General features: G+C 44.4%; 1 protein-coding gene across 6 annotated transcripts in view; it reads right to left on the bottom strand.

The window, feature by feature from the left end:
* Positions 1-8955, bottom strand: part of NDEL1 (nudE neurodevelopment protein 1 like 1) — a 33719-nt gene extending 24764 nt beyond the window's left edge. For all 6 annotated transcript variants that reach the window (XM_063111790.1, XM_063111791.1, XM_063111792.1 and 3 more), the window contains exon 1: positions 8804-8955. The gene's annotated coding sequence lies outside the window, so the exon portion shown is untranslated. The remainder of the gene's footprint in view (positions 1-8803) is intronic.
* Between the last annotated feature and the right edge of the window lie 3640 nt (positions 8956-12595).

Here is a 12595-nt window from a genome sequence, read left to right as displayed (position 1 = left end):
TTCAAGTATGTTTTCACCTGATGAGAAGGCGGAAAAGTTAGTCTCCTTTACCAGTCGCCTGTCTCTGTAGCAGCGGTAACAGAATAGCCACAGATATGCACAGGGGTAGGGCAGACACTCCTTGATGGACTGAGTGAATACAGTTGTTCAAACTGTGTGGGTGAATGCTGCAGAACTGCCTGAGACTGAGTGAATAGCCGGTGTAAGCAGAGCTGATAAAAGTGATTCAAGAGCCAGGATGGGGCAGCTAGATGCTAATAGCCAAGACAATGAGAAAAGGCCCTGTGGGCATTTCAGAAGTTTGGGAGCGCGCCCCTCCCATCATAGACCCATAGGCCTAAGAGAACTGAGTTTCTCTGGAGGACAGACCTGGGGCACCACTGCCCTCGGGAAACTGCTCCCTGCATCCCAGCCACTCTAGCTGGAGCAGATCTGGCTCAGGCGGTCCCAAGTGTGATTAGTTCAGCAGCTCCAGAGAGCATAAAGTCGAAAACCTTGGTGACACTCACATTGTGTTAAGTTTGCAGGCCAGCAGAACGTGAGAGCAGTGGAGGTGTGGCAGCCTCCACCCAGATTCCAGAGGATGTATGGAAAAGCCTGGGGACTCAGGCAGAGACCTGCTTCAGGGGTGGAGCCACTGCAGAGGTCACCTACTGGGAAATGTCTAGTGCAGCTGGGACAGCAGGGCTGCCTCCAGGAGCCCAGAACTGTGGGGCTGCTGGCCTGGAAAAGCTGCAGGCACGAGGGCAGCTCAATGGGCTGTACCTGGCAGAGCTGTAGGAACACAGCTGCCCAATGCTTTGGGGATCCAGATGCCCCAGTATGCTTAATATTTGCCCTGTTTGGGTTTCAGATTTGGGGGCCTGTTTTTCCTGTCTATTCCTCCCTTTTGGAATGGGAATGTGTACCCAGTGTCTGTCCCACTGTATCTTGGAAGTAAATTTGTTTTAGATTTTTGCAGGTACACAGCTGAAAGGAGTTTTGCCTTTAGTCTCAGATGAGACTTTGGACTTTGGACTTTTGAGTTGGTGCTGGAATAAGCTAAAGACTTTTGAGACTGTTGGGATGCAATCTGTAATATGTGAATGCAAGGGTCAGTTATCATCACTAAGGGAACACAATGGAAGATTCTGAACGTGAAGATTGTACAGCGAGGGATCCTGCAAGGGTGGATTGCTGGGGAAAATGGTCAGGGCCCCTCAGATGTTCAGAATCTTGCTGAACACTTGATGTAAATATGCACATGCACCCAGGTGCTCCTTGATTATCGTCTAATGTAATTGCACACATGCACCCAGGTGTCCTGGGTTATGGACTTAAGTATAAAGGATGAGTGGCTCTGATCCACACCACCCCCCTATCCCTGGGATGCCCCCCGGGGGGCATGGGGAGGCCGCTACTGGAGGCTGTTGCTGCAAGCTGTTGCTGCCAGGGCCCCCGGGACCCTCCAAGAGGCCACTGCCACCACCAGACCTGTGAGCTGCTGGACCGGTAAGCTGCTGCTGCCACTGCTGAGGACTGAGCTTGTGTCATCTGCTGAAGGCTCCTGGGATCTTTCTCCAATTACCTAGCATGGACCTGCGTGTGAGGGGTCTGGTGACCCAGCCTGTACAATAGGTTTTAAGGGTCTGAGCCCTAGCCCTGACAATACAAATGGAAACTTAGTATAACTAAAATAATGAAACATTTTGGCTTTAGTTATGACTATCTTTACTTGAAAACTGGCATAGTCTTATAGCTTTACATGCACTAATCTCCAACTTCAATGATTTTTCATCTTAGTTCTTCTCCCAAGGCATTTGGTTGGGGGGGGGGGGGGTCTTTTTAGTTAACCTTTCATTTGGACTAGCTACCTAAAACTCCCAAGTGATTGTCAGGCCAGATGGAATACCAAAGGCTTCAGGCCCATTCTAGATTCATGCCTATCATTTCCTGCCACCCCCTCCCCCAAGCATCCTACTTTATATTCCTGCAATACTGTTCAAAACTGTCTTAACACACCATGAGCATGCATGGATGTTTTCTCTATCTGGAAGGGCTCTCCCTTCCTTGCATTTGGAAAGCTCCTTTTATCCTTAAAGTCTAGCTGTCACCTTTTCCAGAAAGCCTTTCCTGCTCTCACCTGGTTAGCATTAAAATCTCCTGTGCTCTTGGCTACTGCTATCCCCCACAAGTGCTTTCACTTAACACGTAGCAATGTGTTTGCTTACACCTTTGCACCCCCTACTATGCTGTGTATTAGTCTTATTTTTGTCACAGCACAATGCCTGCACAATAGTAGATACTCAATATTTACTGAATTAAACCATAATTGATTCAACTAATCCATACTAGGCAGCAAGGACTCGAGACCAACTTTAAAAATAAATTAAAAACCTGGAGATGTAGAGAATTTGGAGTTCACCTAGCACGATCCACTCGTGAAGGTTTAGGAAAAACCCAGTCACAAACAAGAATAAATATAGTGTTCCAATTTCAGGGTGGGGATACCAAAGACGTATAAGAGTGGTTTTTAATGAAATAAAACTCAAATGTAACTGTATACACTTAGTTTAATTCCTTTGAGGACTACTGCAAATTTCTTTTTCAATCAACTCTTTCCTGACCACACCATCTATTATTACCCTGACATCTGTTAGTCAGTCTTCCAATTATCTTAAATTACCAATCATCTTGAAAGTTCTTTGAAAGAAATGGATCCTTGACATACTTTGCATCCCTTCACGGCACCATGCATAACACCTTGCTCAGAGAAAGTGCTTAATCTTACAAACATTTACTGAACATCTACTATGTCAGACATTGTTAAGCACTGGATAAATACTTATTGATGAAAGACACCCTCCTCCAATCCGACTAGCACACTTTTACTAGCACACTTTTGTCTGCATTATTCCACCCTTGGAGATACCTTTAGAGCATGACAGCACTTTAAAACGTAAACCCCACAGGGCTTGCTTGGAGTCCTGTTGAGGCTGTGTTCTAGGGTTCCAACTCCACCATTAAATTACTTAACACAAACTGCTTAATCTCTTGGGAGGGTCTGAGTTTTTTCACCTAAGGAGGGTTTGAACTATACTGGATGACTTATAATGTTTCTTCAAATATGTTTGCTATTTAGTAAATAATACTGATTATTTTTATAACCCTATCCCTTCATCAAAGTTCCCAATACCCACTCCACTTTCCCAGATGTAGGGATAATCTTATTTGTAACTGTGTGAATGAGGTGTGTGAATGAGGATGGGGCCATCCAGCAGCAAGAGGTATCTGTATTTCAAAAGAAGATCCAAAGCACCTACAGGCACTGTCACGTGGTATCAATAACTCCTTAGAGTTGCTGCCTGAGTCTCTTTGAGGGGAGGGACGTATTTCATATTAACAACTCAGATGAAGGTAGAATTACAGGACATACGAGAAAAGCATCTAGGGATGAGCAACAATCCCTGTGTCCCTTGAATGCTCTACATAAGGTCTTTCCCCACAATGCCCGAAAAGTTGTGATTACATTTGAAATCTATAAATCCAGCCCTAAAGAGGCTGATTATAAACTCATGCACACTGGTCTTCAGTAGATGCTACCATTTGAACACCTACATATCATTGTGCAGCTCAAATATTCAGTTTCTGATATACAATCCAATAAATTATGGTTTTGCAAAATGTTATGAAGACCAGGGGTGACACAAGAAGCAAGGTTCTGCTGCTACTCTACCTTAAATAAGAAACATTTGAAGAGGAAAGGGGTTAAGTCTTTCCAGCTAGCTCCTTGAGGGCAGGACCTGTGTCTTATTTATAAACCCCTCTTCGATAAATATCTTAATTGACTTATAATCTTTCTTTCATTATTTCCTCTTTACTTTCAAAGTACCACTTTCCTTTATTAGCATCTAAATTCCTATTTTAAGAGTGGAGTAAGTAAAATAGTTTGTGTGTAGTTTATTTCTACCTCACAATGCACCACCATGTATTAAACCAAGATTATAAAACCAAGCATTCTCAGTTGTACAAAATTAGCAGTCTGATGCATGCCAAACCACACTCAGTCACTTGTATGGGCTCCACATCAAAGAACAGGGAGCTGATGGGACCCAATGGGGAGAACCTTGGAAATACCACTGCACACTAGCTACCTCAAATAATCATCATCCAGTCCTTCAGTCTTAAATATAAATGGACAACCAAAAACCACCAGACAAATGAGAAAACGCAGTAGCATTAATAAGAAAATCCTAGGATCTACTGATCTGAGAGGAAACAGATAATTCAGGAAAATGAGAGAAATTTTTTCTCATACAAGAACTCAGGAGGGTTACCTCCCACACACTTCCTGAGACAGTTACAAAATAAGGGAGAAAATCATGACCTGGACAACAGAGGATGCACGAAATAGTGGCTCCAGCCCAGGACCGTGATGAAGAGAAGTCCCAGGATGAAGCCTTGTCCATCAGGCCCAGACAGCAACTCAGAAACATGGATGGCTCCAAGAAAAATGAGGAATCCATAGAATGGACAGCATGACTGAGACACTGCATAAATCTGAGGCTGTGGTGAAGGCACATACTCTTTATCAATAAGAAAAAGTACAACTGAAAACCTCAGGGGAAAAAAATCAGTGGAAGTCTTAATCCTTATATAAATTTTTTTTTAAATTAATGATTTCAGGCCGACCCCGTGGCGCACTCAGGAGAGTACGGCGCTGGGAGTGCAGCAGTGCTCCCGCCGCGGGTTTGGATCCTATATAGGGGTGGCCAGTGCGCTCACTGGCTGAGCACGGTGCGGCCGGTCACAAAAAAAGACAAAAAAGTAAAATAAAATAAATTAATGATTTCAAGTCTAAAATTTTTCATGTACTTACTTTATATTACTTTAAGCACATGGGATAGGTTCTATAACATTATAGCCATCAATATTCCTATTTTTGACCTTAAATTTGCCATAAATTTCACGTGTTACTCCCCTGTAAGTTTCCAGGATTTGGTGAATAAGTTTGTATTCTCTTTTCTGCCCTTTCTGATTTTGTAAACTTTGATGATAATACCTCTCAGCCTTGATCTTCCCAAAGTGAATATAGTCTTTTTAGCCTACAATCATTTAGCAACCATTTCAGTCCTTTAAATATTTTGTTGTCATGCCTGTTGTCATATATGCCCCTAGATTACCGACATGCCTTTCTGGAGCTGAGTGACTTTGTGCTACTTCAGCACTGGACATTTTATTCACTGGTAGAATAATTTATCTTCTGGGTTTTCAGTACTCTCTCTGTTACTATGCAGCATTTGATGATATTGCTGATAGTGTGGTCCACAGGCTAGTGTCCTTATGGAAATTCCTAATGACTGTTAGATGCCTTCCTTGACATCTAACATTTATTTGGATATATTTGAATGTGGAGTCAATCCTTCTACAAATAGAGTTAGGATTTTTTTTTTTTTTAAATCTATAAATGTTATTCAAATGCCCACTTTGAAACTTTTCTGTGTATAGGCTGTTTTTTGTTGTTTTGACCCATTTATACAGTATCAGAGGACCTATGGGCAGTTATTGCTTCGAAGCACCGTCAGCTAAGTAGTGATCTCTGAGGAACAGCACTGTTTACACCTTTGGGTGCACTGAGAAATATCCATTTGTCTCTGACTTTCAGATCTTGAACAGGGACATATTCTTAATATCACTACCAGCTTTTCCATTAGTGTCCCCAATGACTAGGTTTTAAATAGCCTTTTGCAGGAAACTTCTTTGGAATCTAATTCTATTTCTTGCATCCTCTCTGTCCAACTACTTTCTTCAATGTCAAATAACTCCAGCAAAATTATTTTAATGTTTTTACTTCCCACACACTTCATTTTCTTGTTGAACCTTATGTGAACTGAATGTTGACCACAATTTTTCTAATCACCAGGCTACTTTCACAACTTGCTTACTGACCCTTCAAATAGTATTATAACCTGGGCCAGAAATGTTTTACTAAAATAACCATTCTCTTTCCCAGAAAAAAAAAAAAAAAGAAAAACATTTAACCAAGAATAAGTCATAGGAGCAGCACAGCAGTGGAGAAAAGCCCAGACCCTGAAACCGAACTGCCGGGGTTTGAAAGTAGACTCCTCTACTCACTAGTTGGGTAAACTTGGCAAGTTACTTAACTACTCAGTGCCCCATTTCCTCACCTGTAAAATGGAGATAATCATCAAAATGAGATTGTTACACAGATTAAGTGAATTAATATTTGTGAAGTACTTAGAAAAGAGGCTGGCAGATAGTAAATACAGCATAAATGTTCATTAAATTATAAAAAAATTGGTAGTTCAATAGTGGACTTTTGAAGTATGACCATGAAGTAAACAGGTTTCAGAAATTTAAAACATACAAGTGATTCCTTAAAGTGAACAATTTCAGGAAGCTATATGCATATTCCAGTGATACCACCATTACTGAAAACATTTCTAAAACTCTTTCGGAATAGCCTTGAAGAGCCAGATTAAGAACTAAGCAAAAAGTTCTTACTTTGTGGTCACAATCATTTCTATCCCTTCCTACCTGTTATGATCCAGCTTTATCACTCTAATTTTATTTAGCAGACTTCCCTCTTTAAAAACCAGATTCTTTGTAAATAACAGAAATTTGCTACCACTGCAGATATTTAAAAGACTGTTTCAGGGGCTGTAAGGACAGTTTGTTCAGTTTGCTTCAGGTTACACTGGGAGGATGTGTTCACTGTGTTATTTGAAACTTTGTAACTGGAGATATTAAGGCTATAGAAAGTCAGCCAACATGCAAAAATATACCGCTAAAAAAAATGTTCTAATGGTACATCTACAATTTTCTGAAACTGGAATGAAAGCAGATAATTATGTATTCTCTATTCCTCCCCCGCTCATCCTCCCTTAATACTAGGTCTCGTACGAATGGAATATGAGTCTCAAAAGTATAACTTTTACATCAGGTATTATCATACAGTCTACGACCTTCAGATACCTAGCAACTGACAACTCACTAAGGTTTAAAACAGCCAGTCCAAAATGCCTTACTTACAAGGAAACTGCTCTTTGTACAATGGTAAGAACACCTATTTTATATGATATTACCTTCTTGTTAACAGTAGAATGGACTAATGAGGCTGGAAGAGTTCTTTCAGAACTCACTGTAGGTAAAACATGTTTTTTACTGAAATTCTATTTCTTCCAAAGGTGATACTAACTTTTCACAGTCTGTCATAAATATGGGCTCTCTTTTGGTCCTGACAATCGAACTTCTCTTTCTGCCTTATGGAGTGCTTGCAAACTTACATCAGAAGTGATTTTAAGAATTAGTAACCAAATTTATCTCAGCTTGATTTAAAATGAAAATAAAAATAAGTTTTGCAGATGTCATGAAAGAAAGATGTAAGTTTTTACTGAGGTTTCTACTTAATAAAAGTGCTCCTTATTGTATTTAATTTAAAAGGTCAGAACAGAACAATAGCTTCAGAAAATTTAGCAATTTCTATTTGGATCCATCACCATCTAACCAGAGCTAGCCAAGGGTTTTCTTTGTTCCTTATGCACTCCGATTTTAAATAACAATGATTTTAATAATAATTCAGAAGAGATAACTCAGTTTCCCTTTACTTCTCTTCAACCCATGACTTAATGTCACATTTTGCCCACCAGCTTCATGATTTCGCAAAGCCATTACCCCATAAGTGCATTAAGAGCAATACAATTTTTCAGACAAAATAATTAACCAGTAACCCTTGAACAAGCTTCAGAGTAAGATTTTTTTTCATAACTGAGCAGCAGTTCTTATGTTAGGTCAATATGCTCAAAAAGAATTGAATAAGTCATCTGTTAGCTTCCGGTATATATTCGGCAAGTCAAGTTTTCTGCCTTGCTTTCTAGCTGAGAGGGGTATTAACAATCCCACGAAAAGAAACCAGAACTTAGAGCTTAGAAATGTAAATTCTGATCCGAGCTAAGCCACACACCAAGTATAAATCACTTAATTACCCTGCACCCTTCCCCCGGCTCAATTTCCTCATTCGTCAAATGTCGATAACAGAACCAGTCACCACCAGAGGGTGACGAGGTGCAAAAGAGATAGCGAGAGTGTCCTGAAAGGTACAAAGGCGCTACAGACACGGAATGCAATCATCAGTACTCAAAGAACCCTCACTTCCTTGGCAAGACGTAAAGGGCTCCTTCGTGGCTTACCAGCAAAAACAGAGGCGAGCACAAGCAACCCGACCCCGCTGGTGACACTTTCCTAACTCCAAGGGGCGCGGGGGGGGGGAAGTGTTAGTGATTAGCAGTTCCGGAAGGGAAGTCACGGGGATGCCAATCCAAACTCAATGCGGTCAGCTCCTGCCCTCGCCCCCGGCGGGAGAGAGGCGCCGAGAGATCAAAACCCAGCCCGGCTCAAACAACCCTCGCAGCTGAAGGGGTTTGGGGAAGTGTAGAGGGGGAGGACTGGGCGCGCCGCTGCCACCTCCGACTGAGCCACTCCTCGCGCCACCAGCGCCCGGCCCACGGTGCCACGTCCCGGCCTCCGACCCCGCCATCCCTCACCCCACCCCAGGACGGGGACACATCCTCCGGAGGCCGCCGGGCTCTCTCCCCTGCACGCGCCCCTGGTGGGCCACATCTTGGACCAGGGTGGGGAGGGGACAGTTAGAGCGGTTGGAACACTTGCCCCCGGACTGCAAATCCCAGAACCGTCCCCGGCCCGGCTCGCCCCGGTAGGGCCTCAGACACAGCCCCAGGGCCGGGCAGGCACCCCAAGGGCAGGCCTCGGCCCCCTCGGGAGCGGCCCCGCACAGCAGGCTCACCTCCAGTGTGTCAAAAGCGCATGTTCGCCGCTGCTCGACCGACGTCTCTGCTCGGCTGGCCTGGCCAGGCCCGCCCAGCCGCTCAGCTCCGCTCCCCTCAGCAGCCCTGAGCTCCACTCCGTGCAGCTCCACGCCCGGCTCCTCCCCGACACGTCAGGGGCTGCCAGGGTGTCCGAGGCCATTCTGTGACGCACGGGGGCGGAGTTCGGAGCATGCGCGGGAGCGCGGGGCGGGGCGGGGGCGGGGCCGGCCTTCCAGGGGGCGGTCCGAGCCCGGCGCGATGACGTCAGCATGGCGTTGTCCTTCTGCGCCGGCGCCGTCGGCCCCGCGACGGGTGGGTTGAAGTCCTTTGAGGCTCTTCGTAACTGTGCCGCGGTGGGTGAGAAGTTACCTCCAGGTTTTCAGCCCCTAGTTCCCTTCAAGTGTCCATGTTTCAGTGTTTCCGTTTATAAAATGAGCTCATATTTCACCTCCGAGTCCACCGCCGACCACTCAGCAGAATATTACTCTGTTCCTTCTTCATCACCTTCTCATGAAGCCCAATGCTGTTTCTACAGCACTTCATTAGCTGAACTTTTATTACACCTGTTCCTGTCTTCCTCTAGCAGAATTTAAGTCCCATGAGAGCTAGAACCTCTTATTCCTTGCTTATCCCAACAGACAGCTTGCTTCCGGGAAGAGTGGGCGCTGAAATATTGGATGAATGGATAGATGCGTTGGTGGCACCAAGGGGATTGCATATTTTGATATATATCTGAGCATATATTTATATATACATGTGTTCGTGTTTTTCTCACCCTGCGACCCCCAAGAAGTAGAGTCCACCATATATGAGGATGCTTCAAAAAGTTCATGGGAAAATGTAATTAAAAGATAATATGAATCTTTCCATCAGCTTTTTGAAGTTCCCTCGCGTCTGTGTGTGTGTGTGTACACTCAAACACACACACACACACACACACACACACACACACACACACACACACACACACACACACACACACACACACACACACACTGGGAGACTTGGAGAGAAATGCAGGCTGGAAGGGGTACTCGCTCAAAAAGGAGAGAAATAGGAATGGGCAACTGCTCAGGGAGTAGAAACTTAAAGAAAATAACAACTGTTTTATAAACAATTGTAGGAACTTTTGCTGTGTAATGTACAATGTAATTCTAATTCCAATGCCTATAGGATTGGATTTGTGGGTTTTCTGAACACAAGAATAACATGCAAGACACCTCAAGGTGAGAGCAAGGTGAGCCTAGGAGGTCCAGTTATACGAAGGGAGACCAACATAAAAAGAAACAATGCATGATGGAGTGTAAGAATTACCCAAATCAATGAAGATCAGAGAAGGAACTAATGGGTTTGTGGGAAGGACAGCACCTTAAGCTAGACTCTGAAGGATATGGAGTTGAAAAAAATGATAATAAGAGTAGTTCACTTTTGTTGTGCAATCTGTATGTACTGGAATTAGTGCTGAACACCTGGTCTGCATGATTTCATCTTCACAATAACCCCCATGAGATAGTTACTGTTGTCCTCATTTTACAAATAAGGAAACAGACTCAGCCAGATGAAGTTGTCCAAAGCCATTCAACTAGAAAGAGGTGATCAAGATTCAAACCCACCCAATCTGGATTGTCTAACTCCAGAAACCACACTATTAACCACTACTGTACTGCCACTCAGGAAGGGAGAGTATTAATAATAACTACCATTTATTGAGCTAGAGCACTGTGCTAAGTGCTTTACATACATTACCTCCCTCAATCCTCACAACCAGCCTGTGAAGCTAGAATTATTACCTCTATTTTACATATTGTAAACTGAGACCCAGAGGAGCTAGGGTTTAAACCCAAGCAGGTCTTACTCCAAGGCCAATGGCCTGGGACATCTCGGAAGCTTGTTCAGGCTCTGGGGTTCTGCTTCTCTGGCTGAAGCTGTACTCCAGCTGATGAGATCACAGGCAGGGAGGTGTTTAATGAAGGCTTTCCTGTGCCTTCATTAAACACCTGGTGCCAAAGCAGAACAGTCCCACCCCAAGAGGAAAAAATAAATAAAGGCGGTAGCTCTTGTCCCTGCTTCCTAGCTGAGGTGCTGGGAAACGCACTGAGTCACCTAATGGCAGGCCGGGCCCCGTCATCTTCCAGGCCGCTGCCCCTCCCACACAGCCTGGACCCAGAACTGGTGTTTGTCAGGACTGGTGTGTTGGCTTCGTCTTCATGGATGGGCTTCAGGATTCTCAGAGGTGTCAAAGGCCCTGCCCTGATCTCCTTCCTCCTCCTTGGTTGAGCTTTCACTGTGGGAGATGGCCCTGGAGCTGGGCAGGGCAAGTAACAGTTGGCAGCCTTTGCCCCCGTGTCCAATATGCCAAATCCAGGAAAACAAAGAGGAAAGGAAGATGGAAGTCAGCCTCAAAAGGGAACAGAAGTTATAAAATCAGCCTTGTGAAGGTAGAAAAGGTCAGTGGAGGCTGCCCCACTCTTCTGCCTTCATAAACCATTAGGAAGGGGTTTGCTAAGGCCGGGGTCCCAGTACAAGGTCGTTCTTGGATTGAGCCAAAGGGGTCAATGTCACGGTCCCTGAGGGAATACATGCATCCCAACATCTTCCCTGCCACAGACTCTAAGATGCAAAAAACAGGCCAGGTTCTACCACTGGGAGGGGTGGAGGTTGACCAGCTACCACAGGAGTCATCTGAGTAGGAGCCCAAACTCTAGCTGGGGAGGATGCTGGTCTTTGGCCACATCATACACTCACAAAAGGTGATGCAGTACACACAGGCCTGTTATAAAAATTCTGAGGAGATGGGGCATATTCAGCTCACTACTGAATCAGGTGAGTGAGACACCTCAAAATCAAAGACTTGATTCAGTCTAATCTCTTTATATTCCTTTGGAATTTTTTGCTAAGCTTTAAGGGCATAGATCAAGCTGGGCAGGGGACACCCAATGGCTGGCTGGTTGCTAATGGTCTGCTGGATGTGTCCACCAGGTGTCCCACCTCCACCTCCAGCTCTACCTGCCTAAATCCTGGACAGATCTTCCTTTTGCCCCAACTGAAATTTCCAAAACGATTTTCATGTTTCTGCCAGTGATTCTCCTAGTCACTGAAGCACAAAGCCCTTGTGCAATTACCCTTAATTAGCCCCTCCCCAGCTTGCATTTCACTCATGTGGTTACCAAAGCCCAATGACTTTCCATTCATAAGCCTTCTCAAATAAAGCCGTTCATTTCCCAGTACTTTTCCCACAGTCCAAATTATCCTATTTCTCTCTCCCTCCCTCCCCAAACTTCTTTCCCTCAAATTTCTTCTTGTTCCAGCCCAGTGGTCCACATATAGCCATCAGAATAATCTTTCTAAAATCCCACTGTGAACAGAGCACCCCTGGTTCCAAAACTTGTTTTAGCATCTTGTTACCTGTGAGATAAAGTACAAGCTACATAGTCTGTCATTCATGGCCCTCCCAGAGCAACTCCAACCCACTTCTACAGTCTTCATCTTACAGTTCACCCATCTGGATCTAAACAGACCCTCCACTGCGTCCCCAAAATGGACAGTTCCCATCTTCTCTGGACCTGTCGTATTGACTCCCACTGCTCTATGCATTACACCTGCTCCCTAGGCTTGACCAACCTGCCTTCCCCTCTGCCTTTTAAAGTCTCACTCATATGCTGCCTCCTCCAGGAAGCCTTCCCTGATACCCAAAGCCCCAAAATGAGCACTCCTTCCTCTGAGCTCAAGTAGAGCCCCACACAGTTCACAGGAGACTTACTAAACACAAC

This window comes from Cynocephalus volans, chromosome 10, assembly GCF_027409185.1.
Source record: "Cynocephalus volans isolate mCynVol1 chromosome 10, mCynVol1.pri, whole genome shotgun sequence".
NCBI lineage: Eukaryota > Metazoa > Chordata > Mammalia > Dermoptera > Cynocephalidae > Cynocephalus > Cynocephalus volans.
The sequence above is the reverse complement of the archived record's forward strand: the minus strand, read 5'-3'. Positions and strand labels throughout refer to the sequence as shown.